Raw genomic sequence first — 25873 nt, forward strand, 5'->3', positions numbered from 1 at the left:
ACCTGCTGTTGGTGAAGGAGACCAGACTACAGAGGTAAAGAGGGAGTTTACCTGCTGGTGGTGAAGGGGAACAGACTACAGAGGTAAAGAGGGAGTTTACCTGTTGGTGGTGAAGGAGACCAGACTACAGAGGTAAATAGGGAGTTTACCTGCTGGTGGTGAAGGAGACCAGACTACAGAGGTAAAGAGGGAGATTACCTGCTGGTGGTGAAGGGGAACAGACTACAGAGGTAAAGAGGGAGTTTACCTGCTGGTGGTGAAGGGGAACAGACTACAGAGGTAAAGAGGGAGTTTACCTGCAGGTGGTGAAGGAGACCAGACTACAGAGGTACAGAGGGAGTTTACCTGCTGGTGGTGAAGGGGAACAGACTACAGAGGTAAAAATGGAGTTTACCTGCTGGTGGTGAAGGAGACCAGACTACAGAGGTAAAGAGGGAGTTTACCTGCTGGTGGTGAAGGGGAACAGACTACAGAGGTAAAGAGGGAGTTTACCTGCTGGTGGTGAAGGAGACCAGACTACAGAGGTAAAGAGGGAGTTTACTTGCTGGTGGTGAAGGGGACCAGACTACAGTGGTAAAGAGGGAGTTTACCTGCTGGTGGTGAAGGAGACCAGACTACAGAGGTAAAGAGGGAGTTTACCTGCTGGTGGTGAAGGAGACCAGACTACAGAGGTAAAGATGGAGTTTACCTGCTGGTGGTGAAGGAGACCAGACTACAGAGGTAAAGAGGGAGTTTACCTGCTGGTGGTGAAGGGGACCAGACTACAGAGGTAAAGAGGGAGTTTACCTGCTGGGGGTGAAGGAGACCAGACTACAGAGGGAGTTTACCTGCTGGTGGTGAAGGAGACCAGACTACAGAGGTAAAGAGGGAGTTTACCTGCTGGTGGTGAAGGAGACCAGACTACAGAGGTAAAGAGGGAGTTTACCTGCTGGTGGTGAAGGAGACCAGACTACAGAGGTAAAGAGGGAGTTTACCTGCTGGTGGTGAAGGAGACCAGACTACAGGGGGATTTTACCTGCTAGTGGTGAAGGAGACCAGACTACAGAGGTAAAGAGGGACTTTACCTGCTGGTGGTGAAGGAGACCAGACTACAGAGGTAAAGAGGGAGTTTACCTGCTGTTGGTGAAGGAGACCAGACTACAGAGGTAAAGAGGGAGTTTACCTGCTGGTGGTGAAGGGGAACAGACTACAGAGGTAAAGAGGGAGTTTACCTGTTGGTGGTGAAGGAGACCAGACTACAGAGGTAAATAGGGAGTTTACCTGCTGGTGGTGAAGGAGACCAGACTACAGAGGTAAAGAGGGAGATTACCTGCTGGTGGTGAAGGGGAACAGACTACAGAGGTAAAGAGGGAGTTTACCTGCTGGTGGTGAAGGGGAACAGACTACAGAGGTAAAGAGGGAGTTTACCTGCAGGTGGTGAAGGAGACCAGACTACAGAGGTACAGAGGGAGTTTACCTGCTGGTGGTGAAGGGGAACAGACTACAGAGGTAAAAATGGAGTTTACCTGCTGGTGGTGAAGGAGACCAGACTACAGAGGTAAAGAGGGAGTTTACCTGCTGGTGGTGAAGGGGAACAGACTACAGAGGTAAAGAGGGAGTTTACCTGCTGGTGGTGAAGGAGACCAGACTACAGAGGTAAAGAGGGAGTTTACTTGCTGGTGGTGAAGGGGACCAGACTACAGTGGTAAAGAGGGAGTTTACCTGCTGGTGGTGAAGGAGACCAGACTACAGAGGTAAAGAGGGAGTTTACCTGCTGGTGGTGAAGGAGACCAGACTACAGAGGTAAAGATGGAGTTTACCTGCTGGTGGTGAAGGAGACCAGACTACAGAGGTAAAGAGGGAGTTTACCTGCTGGTGGTGAAGGGGACCAGACTACAGAGGTAAAGAGGGAGTTTACCTGCTGGGGGTGAAGGAGACCAGACTACAGAGGGAGTTTACCTGCTGGTGGTGAAGGAGACCAGACTACAGAGGTAAAGAGGGAGTTTACCTGCTGGTGGTGAAGGAGACCAGACTACAGAGGTAAAGAGGGAGTTTACCTGCTGGTGGTGAAGGAGACCAGACTACAGAGGTAAAGAGGGAGTTTACCTGCTGGTGGTGAAGGAGACCAGACTACAGAGGGAGTTTACCTGCTAGTGGTGAAGGAGACCAGACTACAGAGGTAAAGAGGGAGTTTACCTGCTGGTGGTGAAGGAGACCAGACTACAGAGGGATTTTACCTGCTAGTGGTGAAGGAGACCAGACTACAGAGGTAAAGAGGGAGTTTACCTGCTGGTGGTGACGGAGACCAGACTACAGAGGTAAAGAGGGAGTTTACATGCTGTTGGTGAAGGAGACCAGACTACAGAGGTAAAGAGGGAGTTTACCTGCTGGTGGTGAAGGAGACCAGACTACAGAGGTAAAGAGGGAGTTTACCTGCTGGTGGGAAAGGAGACCAGACTACAGAGGTAAAGAGGGAGTTTACCTGCTGGTGGTGAAGGGGAACAGACTACAGAGGTAAAGAGGGAGTTTACCTGCTGGTGGTGAAGGAGACCAGACTACAGAGGCAAAGAGGGAGTTTACCTGCTGGTGGTGAAGGAGACCAGACTACAGAGGTAAAGAGGGAGTTTACCTGTTGGTGGTGAAGGAGACCAGACTACAGAGGGAGTTTACCTGCTGGTGGTGAAGGAGACCAGACTACAGACGGAGTTTACCTGCTGGTGGTGAAGGAGACCAGACTACAGAGGGAGTTTACCTGCTGGTGGTGAAGGAGACCAGACTACAGAGGTAAAGAGGGAGTTTACCTGTTGGTGGTGAAGGAGACCAGACTACAGAGGTAAATAGGGAGTTTACCTGCTGGTGGTGAAGGAGACCAGACTACAGAGGTAAAGATGGAGTTTACCTGCTGGTGGTGAAGGAGACCAGACTACAGAGGTAAAGATGGAGTTTACCTGCTGGTGGTGAAGGAGACCAGACTACAGATGTAAAGAGGGAGTTTACCTGCTGGTGGTGAAGGGGACCAGACTACAGAGGTAAAGAGGGAGTTTACCTGCTGGGGGTGAAGGAGACCAGACTACAGAGGGAGTTTACCTGCTGGTGGTGAAGGAGACCAGACTACAGAGGTAAAGAGGGAGTTTACCTGCTGGTGGTGAAGGGGAACAGACTACAGAGGTAAAAAGGGAGTTTACCTGCTGGTGGTGAAGGAGACCAGACTACAGAGGTAAAGAGGGAGTTTACCTGCTGGTGGTGAAGGAGACCAGACTACAGAGGTAAAGAGGGAGTTTACCTGCTGGTGGTGAAGGAGACCAGACTACAGAGGGAGTTTACCTGCTAGTGGTGAAGGAGACCAGACTACAGAGGTAAAGAGGGAGTTTACCTTCTGGTGGTGAAGGAGACCAGACTACAGAGGGATTTTACCTGCTAGTGGTGAAGGAGACCAGACTACAGAGGTAAAGAGGGACTTTACCTGCTGGTGGTGAAGGAGACCAGACTACAGAGGTAAAGAGGGAGTTTACCTGCTGTTGGTAAAGGAGACCAGACTACAGAGGTAAAGAGGGAGTTTACCTGCTGGTGGTGAAGGAGACCAGACTACAGAGGTAAAGAGGGAGTTTACCTGCTGGTGGGAAAGGAGACCAGACTACAGAGGTAAAGAGGGAGTTTACCTGCTGGTGGTGAAGGGGAACAGACTACAGAGGTAAAGAGGGAGTTTACCTGTTGGTGGTGAAGGAGACCAGACTACAGAGGTAAATAGGGAGTTTACCTGCTGGTGGTGAAGGAGACCAGACTACAGAGGTAAAGAGGGAGATTACCTGCTGGTGGTGAAGGGGAACAGACTACAGAGTTAAAGAGGGAGTTTACCTGCTGGTGGTGAAGGGGAACAGACTACAGAGGTAAAGAGGGAGTTTACCTGCAGGTGGTGAAGGAGACCAGACTACAGAGGTACAGAGGGAGTTTACCTGCTGGTGGTGAAGGGGAACAGACTACAGAGGTAAAAAGGGAGTTTACCTGCTGGTGGTGAAGGAGACCAGACTACAGAGGTAAAGAGGGAGTTTACCTGCTGGTGGTGAAGGGGAACAGACTACAGAGGTAAAGAGGGAGTTTACCTGCTGGTGGTGAAGGAGACCAGACTACAGAGGTAAAGAGGGAGTTTACTTGCTGGTGGTGAAGGGGACCAGACTACAGTGGTAAAGAGGGAGTTTACCTGCTGGTGGTGAAGGAGACCAGACTACAGAGGTAAAGAGGGAGTTTACCTGCTGGTGGTGAAGGAGACCAGACTACAGAGGTAAAGATGGAGTTTACCTGCTGGTGGTGAAGGAGACCAGACTACAGAGGTAAAGAGGGAGTTTACCTGCTGGTGGTGAAGGGGACCAGACTACAGAGGTAAAGAGGGAGTTTACCTGCTGGGGGTGAAGGAGACCAGACTACAGAGGGAGTTTACCTGCTGGTGGTGAAGGAGACCAGACTACAGAGGTAAAGAGGGAGTTTACCTGCTGGTGGTGAAGGGGAACAGACTACAGAGGTAAAAAGGGAGTTTACCTGCTGGTGGTGAAGGAGACCAGACTACAGAGGTAAAGAGGGAGTTTACCTGCTGGTGGTGAAGGAGACCAGACTACAGAGGTAAAGAGGGAGTTTACCTGCTGGTGGTGAAGGAGACCAGACTACAGAGGTCAAGAGGGAGTTTACCTGCTGGTGGTGAAGGAGACCAGACTACAGAGGTCAAGAGGGAGTTTACCTGCTGGTGGTGAAGGAGACCAGACTACAGAGGTAAAGAGGGAGTTTACCTGCTGGTGGTGAAGGAGACCAGACTACAGAGGGAGTTTACCTGCTAGTGGTGAAGGAGACCAGACTACAGAGGTAAAGAGGGAGTTTACCTGCTGGTGGTGAAGGAGACCAGACTACAGAGGGATTTTACCTGCTAGTGGTGAAGGAGACCAGACTACAGAGGTAAAGAGGGAGTTTACCTGCTGGTGGTGACGGAGACCAGACTACAGAGGTAAAGAGGGAGTTTACCTGCTGTTGGTGAAGGAGACCAGACTACAGAGGTAAAGAGGGAGTTTACCTGCTGGTGGTGAAGGAGACCAGACTACAGAGGTAAAGAGGGAGTTTACCTGCTGGTGGGAAAGGAGACCAGACTACAGAGGTAAAGAGGGAGTTTACCTGCTGGTGGTGAAGGGGAACAGACTACAGAGGTAAAGAGGGAGTTTACCTGCTGGTGGTGAAGGAGACCAGACTACAGAGGCAAAGAGGGAGTTTATCTGCTGGTGGTGAAGGAGACCAGACTACAGAGGTAAAGAGGGAGTTTACCTGTTGGTGGTGAAGGAGACCAGACTACAGAGGGAGTTTACCTGCTGGTGGTGAAGGGGAACAGACTACAGAGGTAAAGAGGGAGTTTACCTGCTGGTGGTGAAGGAGACCAGACTACAGAGGCAAAGAGGGAGTTTACCTGCTGGTGGTGAAGGAGACCAGACTACAGAGGTACAGAGGGAGTTTACCTGCTGGTGGTGAAGGAGACCAGAATACAGAGGCAAAGAGGGAGTTTACCTGCTGGTGGTGAAGGAGACCAGACTACAGAGGTAAAGAGGGAGTTTACCTGTTGGTGGTGAAGGAGACCAGACTACAGAGGGAGTTTACCTGCTGGTGGTGAAGGAGACCAGACTACAGAGGTAAAGAGGGAGTTTACCTGCTGGTGGTGAAGGAGATCATACTACTGAAGTAAAGAGGGAGTTTACCTGCTGGTGGTGAAGGAGACCAGACTACAGAGGGAGTTTACCTGCTGGTGTTGAAGGAGACCAGACTACAGAGGTAAAGAGGGAGTTTACCTGCTGGTGGTGAAGGAGACCAGACTACAGAGGTAAAGAGGGAGTTTACCTGCTGGTGGTGAAGGAGACCAGAATACAGAGGTAAAGAGGGAGTTTACCTACTGGTGGTGAAGGAGACCAGACTACAGAGGTAAAGAGGGAGTTTACCTGCTGGTGGTGAAGGAGACCAGACTACAGAGGTAAAGAGGGAGTTTACCTGCTGGTGGTTATGGAGACCAGACTACAGAGGTAAAGAGGGAGTTTACCTGCTGGTGGTGAAGGAGGCCAGACTACAGAGGCAGTTTACCTGCTGGTGGTGAAGGAGACCAGACTACAGAGGTAAAGAGGGAGTGTACCTGCTGACGTGGAAGGAGACCAGACTACAGAGGTAAAGAGGGAGTTTACCTGCTGGTGTTGAAGGGGACCAGACTACAGAGGTAAAGAGGGAGTTTACCTACTGGTGGTGAAGGAGACCAGACTACAGAGGGATTTTACCTGCTGGTGGTGAAGGAGACCAGACTACAGAGGTAAAGAGGGAGTTTACCTGCTGGTGGTGAAGGAGACCAGACTACAGAGGTAAAGAGGGAGTTTACCTGCTGGTGGTGAAGGAGACCAGACTACAGAGGTTAAGAGTGAGTTTACCTGCTGGTGGTGAAGGAGACCAGACTACAGAGGTAAAGATGGAGTTTACCTGCTGGTGGTGAAGGAGACCAGACTACAGAGGTAAAGAGGGAGTTTACCTGCTGGTGGTGAAGGGGACCAGACTACAGAGGTAAAGAGGGAGTTTACCTGCTGGGGGTGAAGGAGACCAGACTACAGAGGGAGTTTACCTGCTGGTGGTGAAGGAGACCAGACTACAGAGGTAAAGAGGGAGTTTACCTGCTGGTGGTGAAGGGGAACAGACTACAGAGGTAAAAAGGGAGTTTACCTGCTGGTGGTGGAGGAGACCAGACTACAGAGGTAAAGAGGGAGTTTACCTGCTGGTGGTGAAGGGGAACAGACTACAGAGGTAAAGAGGGAGTTTACCTGCTGGTGGTGAAGGAGACCAGACTACAGAGGTAAAGAGGGAGTTTACTTGCTGGTGGTGAAGGGGACCAGACTACAGAGGTAAAGAGGGAGTTTACCTGCTGGTGGTGAAGGAGACCAGACTACAGAGGTAAAGAGGGAGTTTACCTGCTGGTGGTGAAGGAGACCAGACTACAGAGGTAAAGATGGAGTTTACCTGCTGGTGGTGAAGGAGACCAGACTACAGAGGTAAAGAGGGAGTTTACCTGCTGGTGGTGAAGGAGATCATACTACTGAAGTAAAGAGGGAGTTTACCTGCTGGTGGTGAAGGAGACCAGACTACAGAGGGAGTTTACCTGCTGGTGTTGAAGGAGACCAGACTACAGAGGTAAAGAGGGAGTTTACCTGCTGGTGGTGAAGGAGACCAGACTACAGAGGTAAAGAGGGAGTTTACCTGCTGGTGGTGAAGGAGACCAGAATACAGAGGTAAAGAGGGAGTTTACCTACTGGTGGTGAAGGAGACCAGACTACAGAGGTAAAGAGGGAGTTTACCTGCTGGTGGTGAAGGAGACCAGACTACAGAGGTAAAGAGGGAGTTTACCTGCTGGTGGTTATGGAGACCAGACTACAGAGGTAAAGAGGGAGTTTACCTGCTGGTGGTGAAGGAGGCCAGACTACAGAGGCAGTTTACCTGCTGGTGGTGAAGGAGACCAGACTACAGAGGTAAAGAGGGAGTGTACCTGCTGACGTGGAAGGAGACCAGACTACAGAGGTAAAGAGGGAGTTTACCTGCTGGTGTTGAAGGGGACCAGACTACAGAGGTAAAGAGGGAGTTTACCTACTGGTGGTGAAGGAGACCAGACTACAGAGGGATTTTACCTGCTGGTGGTGAAGGAGACCAGACTACAGAGGTAAAGAGGGAGTTTACCTGCTGGTGGTGAAGGAGACCAGACTACAGAGGTAAAGAGGGAGTTTACCTGCTGGTGGTGAAGGAGACCAGACTACAGAGGTTAAGAGTGAGTTTACCTGCTGGTGGTGAAGGAGACCAGACTACAGAGGTAAAGATGGAGTTTACCTGCTGGTGGTGAAGGAGACCAGACTACAGAGGTAAAGAGGGAGTTTACCTGCTGGTGGTGAAGGGGACCAGACTACAGAGGTAAAGAGGGAGTTTACCTGCTGGGGGTGAAGGAGACCAGACTACAGAGGGAGTTTACCTGCTGGTGGTGAAGGAGACCAGACTACAGAGGTAAAGAGGGAGTTTACCTGCTGGTGGTGAAGGGGAACAGACTACAGAGGTAAAAAGGGAGTTTACCTGCTGGTGGTGGAGGAGACCAGACTACAGAGGTAAAGAGGGAGTTTACCTGCTGGTGGTGAAGGGGAACAGACTACAGAGGTAAAGAGGGAGTTTACCTGCTGGTGGTGAAGGAGACCAGACTACAGAGGTAAAGAGGGAGTTTACTTGCTGGTGGTGAAGGGGACCAGACTACAGAGGTAAAGAGGGAGTTTACCTGCTGGTGGTGAAGGAGACCAGACTACAGAGGTAAAGAGGGAGTTTACCTGCTGGTGGTGAAGGAGACCAGACTACAGAGGTAAAGATGGAGTTTACCTGCTGGTGGTGAAGGAGACCAGACTACAGAGGTAAAGAGGGAGTTTACCTGCTGGTGGTGAAGGGGACCAGACTACAGAGGTAAAGAGGGAGTTTACCTGCTGGTGGTGAAGGAGACCAGACTACAGAGGGAGTTTACCTGCTGGTGGTGAAGGAGACCAGACTACAGAGGTAAAGAGGGAGTTTACCTGCTGATGGTGAAGGAGACCAGACTACAGAGGTAAAGAGGGAGTTTACCTGCTGGTGGTGAAGGAGACCAGAATACAGAGGTAAAGAGGGAGTTTACCTACTGGTGGTGAAGGAGACCAGACTACAGAGGTAAAGAGGGAGTTTACCTGCTGGTGGTGAAGGAGACCAGACTACAGAGGTAAAGAGGGAGTTTACCTGCTGGTGGATATGGAGACCAGACTACAGAGGCAGTTTACCTGCTGGTGGTGAAGGAGACCAGACTACAGAGGTAAAGAGGGAGTTTACCTGCTGACGTGGAAGGAGACCAGACTACAGAGGTAAAGAGGGAGTTTACCTGCTGGTGGTGAAGGAGACCAGACTACAGAGGGAGTTTACCTGCTGGTGGGGAGGGAGACCAGACTACAGAGGTAAAGAGGGAGTTTACCTGCTGACGTGGAATGAGACCAGACTACAGAGGTAAAGAGGGAGTTTACCTGCTGGTGGTGAAGGAGACCAGACTACAGAGGGAGTTTACCTGCTGGTGGTGAAGGAGACCAGACTACAGAGGTAAAGAGGGAGTTTACCTGCTAGTGGTGAAGGAGACCAGACTACAGAGGTTAAGAGGGAGTTTACCTGCTGGTGGTGAAGGAGACCAGACTACAGAGGTAAAGAGGGAGTTTACCTGCTGATGGTGAAGGAGACCAGACAACATAGGTAAATAGGGTGTTTACCTGCTGTTTTTGAAGGAGACCAGACTACAGAGGTAAAGAGGGAGTTTACCTGCTGGTGGTGAAGGAGACCAGACTACAGAGGTAAAGAGTGAGTTTACCTGCTGGTGGGAAAGGAGACCAGACTACAGAGGTAAATAGGGAGTTTACCTGCTGGTGGGAAAGGAGACCAGACTACAGAGGTAAAGAGGGAGTTTACCTGCTGGTGGTGAAGGGGAACAGGCTACAGAGGTAAAGAGGGAGTTTACCTGCTGGTGGTGAAGGAGACCAGACTACAGAGGCAAAGAGGGAGTTTACCTGCTGGTGGTGAAGGAGACCAGACTACAGAGGTAAAGAGGGAGTTTACCTGTTGGTGGTGAAGGAGACCAGACTACAGAGGGAGTTTACCTGCTGGTGGTGAAGGAGACCAGACTACAGACGGAGTTTACCTGCTGGTGGTGAAGGAGACCAGACTACAGAGGGAGTTTACTTGCTGGTGGTGAAGGAGACCAGACTACAGAGGTAAAGAGGGAGTTTACCTGTTGGTGGTGAAGGAGACCAGACTACAGAGGTAAATAGGGAGTTTACCTGCTGGTGGTGAAGGAGACCAGACTACAGAGGTAAAGATGGAGTTTACCTGCTGGTGGTGAAGGAGACCAGACTACAGAGGTAAAGATGGAGTTTACCTGCTGGTGATGAAGGAGACCAGACTACAGAGGTAAAGAGGGAGTTTACCTGCTGGTGGTGAAGGGGACCAGACTACAGAGGTAAAGAGGGAGTTTACCTGCTGGGGGTGAAGGAGACCAGACTACAGAGGGAGTTTACCTGCTGGTGGTGAAGGAGACCAGACTACAGAGGTAAAGAGGGACTTTACCTGCTGGTGGTGAAGGGGAACAGACTACAGAGGTAAAAAGGGAGTTTACCTGCTGGTGGTGAAGGAGACCAGACTACAGAGGTAAAGAGGGAGTTTACCTGCTGGTGGTGAAGGAGACCAGACTACAGAGGTAAAGAGGGAGTTTACCTGCTGGTGGTGAAGGAGACCAGACTACAGAGGTAAAGAGGGAGTTTATCTGCTGGTGGTGAAGGAGACCAGACTACAGAGGTAAAGAGGGAGTTTACCTGCTGGTGGTGAAGGAGACCAGACTACAGAGGGAGTTTACCTGCTAGTGGTGAAGGAGACCAGACTACAGAGGTAAAGAGGGAGTTTACCTTCTGGTGGTGAAGGAGACCAGACTACAGAGGGATTTTACCTGCTAGTGGTGAAGGAGACCAGACTACAGAGGTAAAGAGGGACTTTACCTGCTGGTGGTGAAGGAGACCAGACTACAGAGGTAAAGAGGGAGTTTACCTGCTGTTGGTGAAGGAGACCAGACTACAGAGGTAAAGAGGGAGTTTACCTGCTGGTGGTGAAGGAGACCAGACTACAGAGGTAAAGAGGGAGTTTACCTGCTGGTGGGAAAGGAGACCAGACTACAGAGGTAAAGAGGGAGTTTACCTGCTGGTGGTGAAGGGGAACAGACTACAGAGGTAAAGAGGGAGTTTACCTGTTGGTGGTGAAGGAGACCAGACTACAGAGGTAAATAGGGAGTTTACCTGCTGGTGGTGAAGGAGACCAGACTACAGAGGTAAAGAGGGAGATTACCTGCTGGTGGTGAAGGGGAACAGACTACAGAGGTAAAGAGGGAGTTTACCTGCTGGTGGTGAAGGGGAACAGACTACAGAGGTAAAGAGGGAGTTTACCTGCAGGTGGTGAAGGAGACCAGACTACAGAGGTACAGAGGGAGTTTACCTGCTGGTGGTGAAGGGGAACAGACTACAGAGGTAAAAAGGGAGTTTACCTGCTGGTGGTGAAGGAGACCAGACTACAGAGGTAAAGAGGGAGTTTACCTGCTGGTGGTGAAGGGGAACAGACTACAGAGGTAAAGAGGGAGTTTACCTGCTGGTGGTGAAGGAGACCAGACTACAGAGGTAAAGAGGGAGTTTACTTGCTGGTGGTGAAGGGGACCAGACTACAGTGGTAAAGAGGGAGTTTACCTGCTGGTGGTGAAGGAGACCAGACTACAGAGGTAAAGAGGGAGTTTACCTGCTGGTGGTGAAGGAGACCAGACTACAGAGGTAAAGATGGAGTTTACCTGCTGGTGGTGAAGGAGACCAGACTACAGAGGTAAAGAGGGAGTTTACCTGCTGGTGGTGAAGGGGACCAGACTACAGAGGTAAAGAGGGAGTTTACCTGCTGGGGGTGAAGGAGACCAGACTACAGAGGTAAATAGGGAGTTTACCTGCTGGTGGGAAAGGAGACCAGACTACAGAGGTAAAGAGGGAGTTTACCTGCTGGTGGTGAAGGGGAACAGACTACAGAGGTAAAGAGGGAGTTTACCTGCTGACGTGGAAGGAGACCAGACTACAGAGGTAAAGAGGGAGTTTACCTGCTGGTGGTGAAGGAGACCAGACTACAGAGGTAAAGAGGGAGTTTACCTGCTAGTGGTGAAGGAGACCAGACTACAGAGGTTAAGAGGGAGTTTACCTGCTGGTGGTGAAGGAGACCAGACTACAGAGGTAAAGAGGGAGTTTACCTGCTGATGGTGAAGGAGACCAGACAACATAGGTAAATAGGGTGTTTACCTGCTGTTTTTGAAGGAGACCAGACTACAGAGGTAAAGAGGGAGTTTACCTGCTGGTGGTGAAGGAGACCAGACTACAGAGGTAAAGAGTGAGTTTACCTGCTGGTGGGAAAGGAGACCAGACTACAGAGGTAAATAGGGAGTTTACCTGCTGGTGGGAAAGGAGACCAGACTACAGAGGTAAAGAGGGAGTTTACCTGCTGGTGGTGAAGGGGAACAGACTACAGAGGTAAAGAGGGAGTTTACCTGCTGGTGGTGAAGGAGACCAGACTACAGAGGCAAAGAGGGAGTTTACCTGCTGGTGGTGAAGGAGACCAGACTACAGAGGTAAAGAGGGAGTTTACCTGTTGGTGGTGAAGGAGACCAGACTACAGAGGGAGTTTACCTGCTGGTGGTGAAGGAGACCAGACTACAGACGGAGTTTACCTGCTGGTGGTGAAGGAGACCAGACTACAGAGGGAGTTTACCTGCTGGTGGTGAAGGAGACCAGACTACAGAGGTAAAGAGGGAGTTTACCTGTTGGTGGTGAAGGAGACCAGACTACAGAGGTAAATAGGGAGTTTACCTGCTGGTGGTGAAGGAGACCAGACTACAGAGGTAAAGATGGAGTTTACCTGCTGGTGATGAAGGAGACCAGACTACAGAGGTAAAGAGGGAGTTTACCTGCTGGTGGTGAAGGGGACCAGACTACAGAGGTAAAGAGGGAGTTTACCTGCTGGGGGTGAAGGAGACCAGACTACAGAGGGAGTTTACCTGCTGGTGGTGAAGGAGACCAGACTACAGAGGTAAAGAGGGAGTTTACCTGCTGGTGGTGAAGGGGAACAGACTACAGAGGTAAAAAGGGAGTTTACCTGCTGGTGGTGAAGGAGACCAGACTACAGAGGTAAAGAGGGAGTTTACCTGCTGGTGGTGAAGGAGACCAGACTACAGAGGTAAAGAGGGAGTTTACCTGCTGGTGGTGAAGGAGACCAGACTACAGAGGTAAAGAGGGAGTTTATCTGCTGGTGGTGAAGGAGACCAGACTACAGAGGTAAAGAGGGAGTTTACCTGCTGGTGGTGAAGGAGACCAGACTACAGAGGGAGTTTACCTGCTAGTGGTGAAGGAGACCAGACTACAGAGGTAAAGAGGGAGTTTACCTTCTGGTGGTGAAGGAGACCAGACTACAGAGGGATTTTACCTGCTAGTGGTGAAGGAGACCAGACTACAGAGGTAAAGAGGGACTTTACCTGCTGGTGGTGAAGGAGACCAGACTACAGAGGTAAAGAGGGAGTTTACCTGCTGTTGGTGAAGGAGACCAGACTACAGAGGTAAAGAGGGAGTTTACCTGCTGGTGGTGAAGGAGACCAGACTACAGAGGTAAAGAGGGAGTTTACCTGCTGGTGGGAAAGGAGACCAGACTACAGAGGTAAAGAGGGAGTTTACCTGCTGGTGGTGAAGGGGAACAGACTACAGAGGTAAAGAGGGAGTTTACCTGTTGGTGGTGAAGGAGACCAGACTACAGAGGTAAATAGGGAGTTTACCTGCTGGTGGTGAAGGAGACCAGACTACAGAGGTAAAGAGGGAGATTACCTGCTGGTGGTGAAGGGGAACAGACTACAGAGGTAAAGAGGGAGTTTACCTGCTGGTGGTGAAGGGGAACAGACTACAGAGGTAAAGAGGGAGTTTACCTGCAGGTGGTGAAGGAGACCAGACTACAGAGGTACAGAGGGAGTTTACCTGCTGGTGGTGAAGGGGAACAGACTACAGAGGTAAAAAGGGAGTTTACCTGCTGGTGGTGAAGGAGACCAGACTACAGAGGTAAAGAGGGAGTTTACCTGCTAGTGGTGAAGGGGAACAGACTACAGAGGTAAAGAGGGAGTTTACCTGCTGGTGGTGAAGGAGACCAGACTACAGAGGTAAAGAGGGAGTTTACTTGCTGGTGGTGAAGGGGACCAGACTACAGTGGTAAAGAGGGAGTTTACCTGCTGGTGGTGAAGGAGACCAGACTACAGAGGTAAAGAGGGAGTTTACCTGCTGGTGGTGAAGGAGACCAGACTACAGAGGTAAAGATGGAGTTTACCTGCTGGTGGTGAAGGAGACCAGACTACAGAGGTAAAGAGGGAGTTTACCTGCTGGTGGTGAAGGGGACCAGACTACAGAGGTAAAGAGGGAGTTTACCTGCTGGGGGTGAAGGAGACCAGACTACAGAGGGAGTTTACCTGCTGGTGGTGAAGGAGACCAGACTACAGAGGGAGTTTACCTGCTGGTGGTGAAGGAGACCAGACTACAGAGGTAAAGAGGGAGTTTACCTGCTGGTGGTGAAGGGGAACAGACTACAGAGGTAAAAAGGGAGTTTACCTGCTGGTGGTGAAGGAGACCAGACTACAGAGGTAAAGAGGGAGTTTACCTGCTGGTGGTGAAGGAGACCAGACTACAGAGGTAAAGAGGGAGTTTACCTGCTGGTGGTGAAGGAGACCAGACTACAGAGGTAAAGAGGGAGTTTATCTGCTGGTGGTGAAGGAGACCAGACTACAGAGGTAAAGAGGGAGTTTACCTGCTGGTGGTGAAGGAGACCAGACTACAGAGGGAGTTTACCTGCTAGTGGTGAAGGAGACCAGACTACAGAGGTAAAGAGGGAGTTTACCTTCTGGTGGTGAAGGAGACCAGACTACAGAGGGATTTTACCTGCTAGTGGTGAAGGAGACCAGACTACAGAGGTAAAGAGGGACTTTACCTGCTGGTGGTGAAGGAGACCAGACTACAGAGGTAAAGAGGGAGTTTACCTGCTGTTGGTGAAGGAGACCAGACTACAGAGGTAAAGAGGGAGTTTACCTGCTGGTGGTGAAGGAGACCAGACTACAGAGGTAAAGAGGGAGTTTACCTGCTGGTGGGAAAGGAGACCAGACTACAGAGGTAAAGAGGGAGTTTACCTGCTGGTGGTGAAGGGGAACAGACTACAGAGGTAAAGAGGGAGTTTACCTGTTGGTGGTGAAGGAGACCAGACTACAGAGGTAAATAGGGAGTTTACCTGCTGGTGGTGAAGGAGACCAGACTACAGAGGTAAAGAGGGAGATTACCTGCTGGTGGTGAAGGGGAACAGACTACAGAGGTAAAGAGGGAGTTTACCTGCTGGTGGTGAAGGGGAACAGACTACAGAGGTAAAGAGGGAGTTTACCTGCAGGTGGTGAAGGAGACCAGACTACAGAGGTACAGAGGGAGTTTACCTGCTGGTGGTGAAGGGGAACAGACTACAGAGGTAAAAAGGGAGTTTACCTGCTGGTGGTGAAGGAGACCAGACTACAGAGGTAAAGAGGGAGTTTACCTGCTAGTGGTGAAGGGGAACAGACTACAGAGGTAAAGAGGGAGTTTACCTGCTGGTGGTGAAGGAGACCAGACTACAGAGGTAAAGAGGGAGTTTACTTGCTGGTGGTGAAGGGGACCAGACTACAGTGGTAAAGAGGGAGTTTACCTGCTGGTGGTGAAGGAGACCAGACTACAGAGGTAAAGAGGGAGTTTACCTGCTGGTGGTGAAGGAGACCAGACTACAGAGGTAAAGATGGAGTTTACCTGCTGGTGGTGAAGGAGACCAGACTACAGAGGTAAAGAGGGAGTTTACCTGCTGGTGGTGAAGGGGACCAGACTACAGAGGTAAAGAGGGAGTTTACCTGCTGGGGGTGAAGGAGACCAGACTACAGAGGGAGTTTACCTGCTGGTGGTGAAGGAGACCAGACTACAGAGGTAAAGAGGGAGTTTACCTGCTGGTGGTGAAGGGGAACAGACTACAGAGGTAAAAAGGGAGTTTACCTGCTGGTGGTGAAGGAGACCAGACTACAGAGGTAAAGAGGGAGTTTACCTGCTGGTGGTGAAGGAGACCAGACTACAGAGGTAAAGAGGGAGTTTACCTGCTGGTGGTGAAGGAGACCAGATTACAGAGGTAAAGAGGGAGTTTACCTGCTGGTGGTGAAGGAGACCAGACTACAGAGGTAAAGAGGGAGTTTACCTGCTGGTGGTGAAGGAGACCAGACTACAGAGGTAAAGAGGGAGTTTACCTGCTGGTGGTGAAGGAGACCAGACTACAGAGGGAGTTTACCTGCTAGTGGTGAAGGAGACCAGACTACAGAGGTAAAGAGGGAGTTTACCTGCTGGTGGTGAAGGAGACCAGACTACAGAGGGATTTTACCTGCTAGTGGTGAAGGAGACCAGACTACAGAGGTAAAGAGGGAGTTTACCTGCTGGTGGTGACGGAGACCAGACTACAGAGGTAAAGAGGGAGTTTACCTGCTGTTGGTGAAGGAGACCAGACTACAGAGGTAAAGAGGGAGTTTACCTGCTGGTGGTGAAGGAGACCAGACTACAGAGGTAAAGAGGGAGTTTACCTGCTGGTGGGAAAGGAGACCAGACTACAGAGGTAAAGAGGGAGTTTACCTGCTGGTGGTGAAGGGGAACAGACTACAGAGGTAAAGAGGGAGTTTACCTGCTGGTGGTGAAGAAGACCAGACTACAGAGGCAAAGAGGGAGTTTGCCTGCTGGTGGTGAAGGAGACCAGACTACAGAGGTAAAGAGGGAGTTTACCTGTTGGTGGTGAAGGAGACCAGACTACAGAGGGAGTTTACCTGCTGGTGGTGAAGGAGACCAGACTACAGACAGAGTTTACCTGCTGGTGTTGAAGGAGACCAGACTACAGAGGGAGTTTACCTGCTGGTGGTGAAGGAGACCAGACTACAGAGGTAAAGAGGGAGTTTACCTGTTGGTGGTGAAGGAGACCAGACTACAGAGGTAAATAGGGAGTTTACCTGCTGGTGGTGAAGGAGACCAGACTACAGAGGTAAAGAGGGAGTTTACCTGCAGGTGGTGAAGGAGACCAGACTACAGAGGTACAGAGGGAGTTTACCTGCTGGTGGTGAAGGAGACCAGAATACAGAGGCAAAGAGGGAGTTTACCTGCTGGTGGTGAAGGAGACCAGACTACAGAGGTAAAGAGGGAGTTTACCTGTTGGTGGTGAAGGAGACCAGACTACAGAGGGAGTTTACCTGCTGGTGGTGAAGGAGACCAGACTACAGAGGTAAAGAGGGAGTTTACCTGCTGGTGGTGAAGGAGAACATACTACTGAGGTAAAGAGGGAGTTTACCTGCTGGTGGTGAAGGAGACCAGAATACAGAGGTAAAGAGGGAGTTTACCTACTGGTGGTGAAGGAGACCAGACTACAGAGGTAAAGAGGGAGTTTACCTGCTGGTGGTGAAGGAGACCAGACTACAGAGGTAAAGAGGGAGTTTACCTGCTGGTGGTTATGGAGACCAGACTACAGAGGTAAAGAGGGAGTTTACCTGCTGGTGGTGAAGGAGGCCAGACTACAGAGGCAGTTTACCTGCTGGTGGTGAAGGAGACCAGACTACAGAGGTAAAGAGGGAGTTTACCTGCTGGTGGTGAAGGAGACCAGACTACAGAGGTAAAGAGGGAGTTTACCTGCTGGTGTTGAAGGGGACCAGACTACAGAGGTAAAGAGGGAGTTTACCTGCTGGTGGTGAAGGAGACCAGACTACAGAGGGAGTTTACCTGCTGGTGGTGAAGGAGACCAGACTACAGAGGTAAAGAGGGAGTTTACCTGCTGGTGGTGAAGGAGACCAGACTACAGAGGTAAAGAGTGAGTTTACCTGCTGGTGGTGAAGGAGACCAGACTACAGAGGTAAAGATGGAGTTTACCTGCTGGTGGTGAAGGAGACCAGACTACAGAGGTAAAGAGGGAGTTTACCTGCTGGTGGTGAAGGGGAACAGACTACAGAGGTAAAGAGGGAGTTTACCTGCTGGTGGTGAAGGAGACCAGACTACAGAGGTAAAGAGGGAGTTTACTTGCTGGTGGTGAAGGGGACCAGACTACAGTGGTAAAGAGGGAGTTTACCTGCTGGTGGTGAAGGAGACCAGACTACAGAGGTAAAGAGGGAGTTTACCTGCTGGTGGTGAAGGAGACCAGACTACAGAGGTAAAGATGGAGTTTACCTGCTGGTGGTGAAGGAGACCAGACTACAGAGGTAAAGAGGGAGTTTACCTGCTGGTGGTGAAGGGGACCAGACTACAGAGGTAAAGAGGGAGTTTACCTGCTGGGGGTGAAGGAGACCAGACTACAGAGGGAGTTTACCTGCTGGTGGTGAAGGAGACCAGACTACAGAGGTAAAGAGGGAGTTTACCTGCTGGTGGTGAAGGGGAACAGACTACAGAGGTAAAAAGGGAGTTTACCTGCTGGTGGTGAAGGAGACCAGACTACAGAGGTAAAAAGAGGGAGTTTACCTGCTGGTGGTGAAGGAGACCAGACTACAGAGGTAAAGAGGGAGTTTACCTGCTGGTGGTGAAGGAGACCAGACTACAGAGGTAAAGAGGGAGTTTACCTGCTGGTGGTGAAGGAGACCAGACTACAGAGGTAAAGAGGGAGTTTACCTGCTGGTGGTGAAGGAGACCAGACTACAGAGGTAAAGAGGGAGTTTACCTGCTGGTGGTGAAGGAGACCAGACTACAGAGGGAGTTTACCTGCTAGTGGTGAAGGAGACCAGACTACAGAGGTAAAGAGGGAGTTTACCTGCTGGTGGTGAAGGAGACCAGACTACAGAGGGATTTTACCTGCTAGTGGTGAAGGAGACCAGACTACAGAGGTAAAGAGGGAGTTTACCTGCTGGTGGTGACGGAGACCAGACTACAGAGGTAAAGAGGGAGTTTACCTGCTGTTGGTGAAGGAGACCAGACTACAGAGGTAAAGAGGGAGTTTACCTGCTGGTGGTGAAGGAGACCAGACTACAGAGGTAAAGAGGGAGTTTACCTGCTGGTGGGAAAGGAGACCAGACTACAGAGGTAAAGAGGGAGTTTACCTGCTGGTGGTGAAGGGGAACAGACTACAGAGGTAAAGAGGGAGTTTACCTGCTGGTGGTGAAGGAGACCAGACTACAGAGGCAAAGAGGGAGTTTACCTGCTGGTGGTGAAGGAGACCAGACTACAGAGGTAAAGAGGGAGTTTACCTGTTGGTGGTGAAGGAGACCAGACTACAGAGGGAGTTTACCTGCTGGTGGTGAAGGAGACCAGACTACAGACAGAGTTTACCTGCTGGTGGTGAAGGAGACCAGACTACAGAGGGAGTTTACCTGCTGGTGGTGAAGGAGACCAGACTACAGAGGTAAAGAGGGAGTTTACCTGTTGGTGGTGAAGGAGACCAGACTACAGAGGTAAATAGGGAGTTTACCTGCTGGTGGTGAAGGAGACCAGACTACAGAGGTAAAGAGGGAGATTACCTGCTGGTGGTGAAGGGGAACAGACTACAGAGGTAAAGAGGGAGTTTACCTGCTGGTGGTGAAGGGGAACAGACTACAGAGGTAAAGAGGGAGTTTACCTGCAGGTGGTGAAGGAGACCAGACTACAGAGGTACAGAGGGAGTTTACCTGCTGGTGGTGAAGGAGACCAGAATACAGAGGCAAAGAGGGAGTTTACCTGCTGGTGGTGAAGGAGACCAGACTACAGAGGTAAAGAGGGAGTTTACCTGTTGGTGGTGAAGGAGACCAGACTACAGAGGGAGTTTACCTGCTGGTGGTGAAGGAGACCAGACTACAGAGGTAAAGAGGGAGTTTACCTGCTGGTGGTGAAGGAGATCATACTACTGAGGTAAAGAGGGAGTTTACCTGCTGGTGGTGAAGGAGACCAGAATACAGAGGTAAAGAGGGAGTTTACCTACTGGTGGTGAAGGAGACCAGACTACAGAGGTAAAGAGGGAGTTTACCTGCTGGTGGTGAAGGAGACCAGACTACAGAGGTAAAGAGGGAGTTTACCTGCTGGTGGTTATGGAGACCAGACTACAGAGGTAAAGAGGGAGTTTACCTGCTGGTGGTGAAGGAGGCCAGACTACAGAGGCAGTTTACCTGCTGGTGGTGAAGGAGACCAGACTACAGAGGAAAAGAGGGAGTTTACCTGCTGGTGGTGAAGGAGACCAGACTACAGAGGTAAAGAGGGAGTTTACCTGCTGGTGTTGAAGGGGACCAGACTACAGAGGTAAAGAGGGAGTTTACCTGCTGGTGGTGAAGGAGACCAGACTACAGAGGGAGTTTACCTGCTGGTGGTGAAGGAGACCAGACTACAGAGGTAAAGAGGGAGTTTACCTGCTGGTGGTGAAGGAGACCAGACTACAGAGGTAAAGAGGGAGTTTACCTGCTGGTGGTGAAGGAGACCAGACTACAGAGGTAAAGAGTGAGTTTACCTGCTGGTGGTGAAGGAGACCAGACTACAGAGGTAAAGATGGAGTTTACCTGCTGGTGGTGAAGGAGACCAGACTACAGAGGTAAAGAGGGAGTTTACCTGCTGGTGGTGAAGGGGACCAGACTACAGAGGTAAAGAGGGAGTTTACCTGCTGGGGGTGAAGGAGACCAGACTACAGAGGGAGTTTACCTGCTGGTGGTGAAGGAGACCAGACTACAGAGGTAAAGAGGGAGTTTACCTGCTGGTGGTGAAGGGGAACAGACTACAGAGGTAAAAAGGGAGTTTACCTGCTGGTGGTGAAGGAGACCAGACTACAGAGGTAAAGATGGAGTTTACCTGCTGGTGGTGAAGGAGGCCAGACTACAGAGGCAGTTTACCTGCTGGTGGTGAAGGGGACCAGACTACAGAGGTAAAGAGGGAGTTTACCTGCTGGTGGTGAAGGAGACCAGACTACAGAGGTAAAGAGGGAGTTTACCTGCTGATGGTGAAGGAGACCAGACTACAGAGGTAAAGAGGGAGTTTACCTGCTGGTGGTGAAGGAGACCAGAATACAGAGGTAAAGAGGGAGTTTACCTACTGGTGGTGAAGGAGACCAGACTACAGAGGTAAAGAGGGAGTTTACCTGCTGGTGGTGAAGGAGACCAGACTACAGAGGTAAAGAGGGAGTTTACCTGCTGGTGGTGAAGGAGACCAGACTACAGAGGTAAAGAGGGAGTTTACCTGCTGGTGGTGAAGGAGATCATACTACTGAGGTAAAGAGGGAGTTTACCTGCTGGTGGTGAAGGAGACCAGAATACAGAGGTAAAGAGGGAGTTTACCTACTGGTGGTGAAGGAGACCAGACTACAGAGGTAAAGAGGGAGTTTACCTGCTGGTGGTGAAGGAGACCAGACTACAGAGGTAAAGAGGGAGTTTACCTGCTGGTGGTTATGGAGACCAGACTACAGAGGTAAAGAGGGAGTTTACCTGCTGGTGGTGAAGGAGGCCAGACTACAGAGGCAGTTTACCTGCTGGTGGTGAAGGAGACCAGACTACAGAGGTAAAGAGGGAGTTTACCTGCTGGTGGTGAAGGAGACCAGACTACAGAGGTAAAGAGGGAGTTTACCTGCTGGTGTTGAAGGGGACCAGACTACAGAGGTAAAGAGGGAGTTTACCTGCTGGTGGTGAAGGAGACCAGACTACAGAGGGAGTTTACCTGCTGGTGGTGAAGGAGACCAGACTACAGAGGTAAAGAGGGAGTTTACCTGCTGGTGGTGAAGGAGACCAGACTACAGAGGTAAAGAGGGAGTTTACCTGCTGGTGGTGAAGGAGACCAGACTACAGAGGTAAAGAGTGAGTTTACCTGCTGGTGGTGAAGGAGACCAGACTACAGAGGTAAAGATGGAGTTTACCTGCTGGTGGTGAAGGAGACCAGACTACAGAGGTAAAGAGGGAGTTTACCTGCTGGTGGTGAAGGGGACCAGACTACAGAGGTAAAGAGGGAGTTTACCTGCTGGGGGTGAAGGAGACCAGACTACAGAGGGAGTTTACCTGCTGGTGGTGAAGGAGACCAGACTACAGAGGTAAAGAGGGAGTTTACCTGCTGGTGGTGAAGGGGAACAGACTACAGAGGTAAAAAGGGAGTTTACCTGCTGGTGGTGAAGGAGACCAGACTACAGAGGTAAAGATGGAGTTTACCTGCTGGTGGTGAAGGAGGCCAGACTACAGAGGCAGTTTACCTGCTGGTGGTGAAGGGGACCAGACTACAGAGGTAAAGAGGGAGTTTACCTGCTGGTGGTGAAGGAGACCAGACTACAGAGGTAAAGAGGGAGTTTACCTGCTGATGGTGAAGGAGACCAGACTACAGAGGTAAAGAGGGAGTTTACCTGCTGGTGGTGAAGGAGACCAGAATACAGAGGTAAAGAGGGAGTTTACCTACTGGTGGTGAAGGAGACCAGACTACAGAGGTAAAGAGGGAGTTTACCTGCTGGTGGTGAAGGAGACCAGACTACAGAGGTAAAGAGGGAGTTTACCTGCTGGTGGTTATGGAGACCAGACTACAGAGGTAAAGAGGGAGTTTACCTGCTGGTGGTGAAGGAGATCATACTACTGAGGTAAAGAGGGAGTTTACCTGCTGGTGGTGAAGGAGACCAGAATACAGAGGTAAAGAGGGAGTTTACCTACTGGTGGTGAAGGAGACCAGACTACAGAGGTAAAGAGGGAGTTTACCTGCTGGTGGTGAAGGAGACCAGACTACAGAGGTAAAGAGGGAGTTTACCTGCTGGTGGTTATGGAGACCAGACTACAGAGGTAAAGAGGGAGTTTACCTGCTGGTGGTGAAGGAGGCCAGACTACAGAGGCAGTTTACCTGCTGGTGGTGAAGGAGACCAGACTACAGAGGTAAAGAGGGAGTTTACCTGCTGGTGGTGAAGGAGACCAGACTACAGAGGTAAAGAGGGAGTTTACCTGCTGGTGTTGAAGGGGACCAGACTACAGAGGTAAAGAGGGAGTTTACCTGCTGGTGGTGAAGGAGACCAGACTACAGAGGGAGTTTACCTGCTGGTGGTGAAGGAGACCAGACTACAGAGGTAAAGAGGGAGTTTACCTGCTGGTGGTGAAGGAGACCAGACTACAGAGGTAAAGAGGGAGTTTACCTGCTGGTGGTGAAGGAGACCAGACTACAGAGGTAAAGAGTGAGTTTACCTGCTGGTGGTGAAGGAGACCAGACTACAGAGGTAAAGATGGAGTTTACCTGCTGGTGGTGAAGGAGACCAGACTACAGAGGTAAAGATGGAGTTTACCTGCTGGTGGTGAAGGAGGCCAGACTACAGAGGCAGTTTACCTGCTGGTGGTGAAGGGGACCAGACTACAGAGGTAAAGAGGGAGTTTACCTGCTGGTGGTGAAGGAGACCAGACTACAGAGGTAAAGAGGGAGTTTACCTGCTGATGGTGAAGGAGACCAGACTACAGAGGTAAAGAGGGAGTTTACCTGCTGGTGGTGAAGGAGACCAGAATACAGAGGTAAAGAGGGAGTTTACCTACTGGTGGTGAAGGAGACCAGACTACAGAGGTAAAGAGGGAGTTTACCTGCTGGTGGTGAAGGAGACCAGACTACAGAGGTAAAGAGGGAGTTTACCTGCTGGTGGTTATGGAGACCAGACTACAGAGGTAAAGAGGGAGTTTACCTGCTGGTGGTGAAGGAGATCATACTACTGAGGTAAAGAGGGAGTTTACCTGCTGGTGGTGAAGGAGACCAGAATACAGAGGTAAAGAGGGAGTTTACCTACTGGTGGTGAAGGAGACCAGACTACAGAGGTAAAGAGGGAGTTTACCTGCTGGTGGTGAAGGAGACCAGACTACAGAGGTAAAGAGGGAGTTTACCTGCTGGTGGTTATGGAGACCAGACTACAGAGGTAAAGAGGGAGTTTACCTGCTGGTGGTGAAGGAGGCCAGACTACAGAGGCAGTTTACCTGCTGGTGGTGAAGGAGACCAGACTACAGAGGTAAAGAGGGAGTTTACCTGCTGGTGGTGAAGGAGACCAGACTACAGAGGTAAAGAGGGAGTTTACCTGCTGGTGTTGAAGGGGACCAGACTACAGAGGTAAAGAGGGAGTTTACCTGCTGGTGGTGAAGGAGACCAGACTACAGAGGGAGTTTACCTGCTGGTGGTGAAGGAGACCAGACTACAGAGGTAAAGAGGGAGTTTACCTGCTGGTGGTGAAGGAGACCAGACTACAGAGGTAAAGAGGGAGTTTACCTGCTGGTGGTGAAGGAGACCAGACTACAGAGGTAAAGAGTGAGTTTACCTGCTGGTGGTGAAGGAGACCAGACTACAGAGGTAAAGATGGAGTTTACCTGCTGGTGGTGAAGGAGACCAGACTACAGAGGTAAAGAGGGAGTTTACCTGCTGGTGGTGAAGGGGACCAGACTACAGAGGTAAAGAGGGAGTTTACCTGCTGGGGGTGAAGGAGACCAGAATACAGAGGTAAAGAGGGAGTTTACCTACTGGTGGTGAAGGAGACCAGACTACAGAGGTAAAGAGGGAGTTTACCTGCTGGTGGTGAAGGAGACCAGACTACAGAGGTAAAGAGGGAGTTTACCTGCTGGTGGTTATGGAGACCAGACTACAGAGGTAAAGAGGGAGTTTACCTGCTGGTGGTGAAGGAGGCCAGACTACAGAGGCAGTTTACCTGCTGGTGGTGAAGGAGACCAGACTACAGAGGTAAAGAGGGAGTTTACCTGCTGGTGGTGAAGGAGACCAGACTACAGAGGTAAAGAGGGAGTTTACCTGCTGGTGTTGAAGGGGACCAGACTACAGAGGTAAAGAGGGAGTTTACCTGCTGGTGGTGAAGGAGACCAGACTACAGAGGGAGTTTACCTGCTGGTGGTGAAGGAGACCAGACTACAGAGGTACAGAGGGAGTTTACCTGCTGGTGGTGAAGGAGACCAGACTACAGAGGTAAAGAGGGAGTTTACCTGCTGGTGGTGAAGGAGACCAGACTACAGAGGTAAAGAGTGAGTTTACCTGCTGGTGGTGAAGGAGACCAGACTACAGAGGTAAAGATGGAGTTTACCTGCTGGTGGTGAAGGAGACCAGACTACAGAGGTAAAGAGGGAGTTTACCTGCTGGTGGTGAAGGGGACCAGACTACAGAGGTAAAGAGGGAGTTTACCTGCTGGGGGTGAAGGAGACCAGACTACAGAGGGAGTTTACCTGCTGGTGGTGAAGGAGACCAGACTACAGAGGTAAAGAGGGAGTTTACCTGCTGGTGGTGAAGGGGAACAGACTACAGAGGTAAAAAGGGAGTTTACCTGCTGGTGGTGAAGGAGACCAGACTACAGAGGTAAAGATGGAGTTTACCTGCTGGTGGTGAAGGAGGCCAGACTACAGAGGCAGTTTACCTGCTGGTGGTGAAGGGGACCAGACTACAGAGGTAAAGAGGGAGTTTACCTGCTGGTGGTGAAGGAGACCAGACTACAGAGGTAAAGAGGGAGTTTACCTGCTGATGGTGAAGGAGACCAGACTACAGAGGTAAAGAGGGAGTTTACCTGCTGGTGGTGAAGGAGACCAGAATACAGAGGTAAAGAGGGAGTTTACCTACTGGTGGTGAAGGAGACCAGACTACAGAGGTAAAGAGGGAGTTTACCTGCTGGTGGTGAAGGAGACCAGACTACAGAGGTAAAGAGGGAGTTTACCTGCTGGTGGTTATGGAGACCAGACTACAGAGGTAAAGAGGGAGTTTACCTGCTGGTGGTGAAGGAGATCATACTACTGAGGTAAAGAGGGAGTTTACCTGCTGGTGGTGAAGGAGACCAGAATACAGAGGTAAAGAGGGAGTTTACCTACTGGTGGTGAAGGAGACCAGACTACAGAGGTAAAGAGGGAGTTTACCTGCTGGTGGTGAAGGAGACCAGACTACAGAGGTAAAGAGGGAGTTTACCTGCTGGTGGTTATGGAGACCAGACTACAGAGGTAAAGAGGGAGTTTACCTGCTGGTGGTGAAGGAGGCCAGACTACAGAGGCAGTTTACCTGCTGGTGGTGAAGGAGACCAGACTACAGAGGTAAAGAGGGAGTTTACCTGCTGGTGGTGAAGGAGACCAGACTACAGAGGTAAAGAGGGAGTTTACCTGCTGGTGTTGAAGGGGACCAGACTACAGAGGTAAAGAGGGAGTTTACCTGCTGGTGGTGAAGGAGACCAGACTACAGAGGGAGTTTACCTGCTGGTGGTGAAGGAGACCAGACTACAGAGGTAAAGAGGGAGTTTACCTGCTGGTGGTGAAGGAGACCAGACTACAGAGGTAAAGAGG

This window comes from Oncorhynchus mykiss, chromosome 20, assembly GCF_057628025.1.
Source record: "Oncorhynchus mykiss isolate SJ-2025 chromosome 20, ASM5762802v1, whole genome shotgun sequence".
Taxonomy (NCBI): domain Eukaryota; kingdom Metazoa; phylum Chordata; class Actinopteri; order Salmoniformes; family Salmonidae; genus Oncorhynchus; species Oncorhynchus mykiss.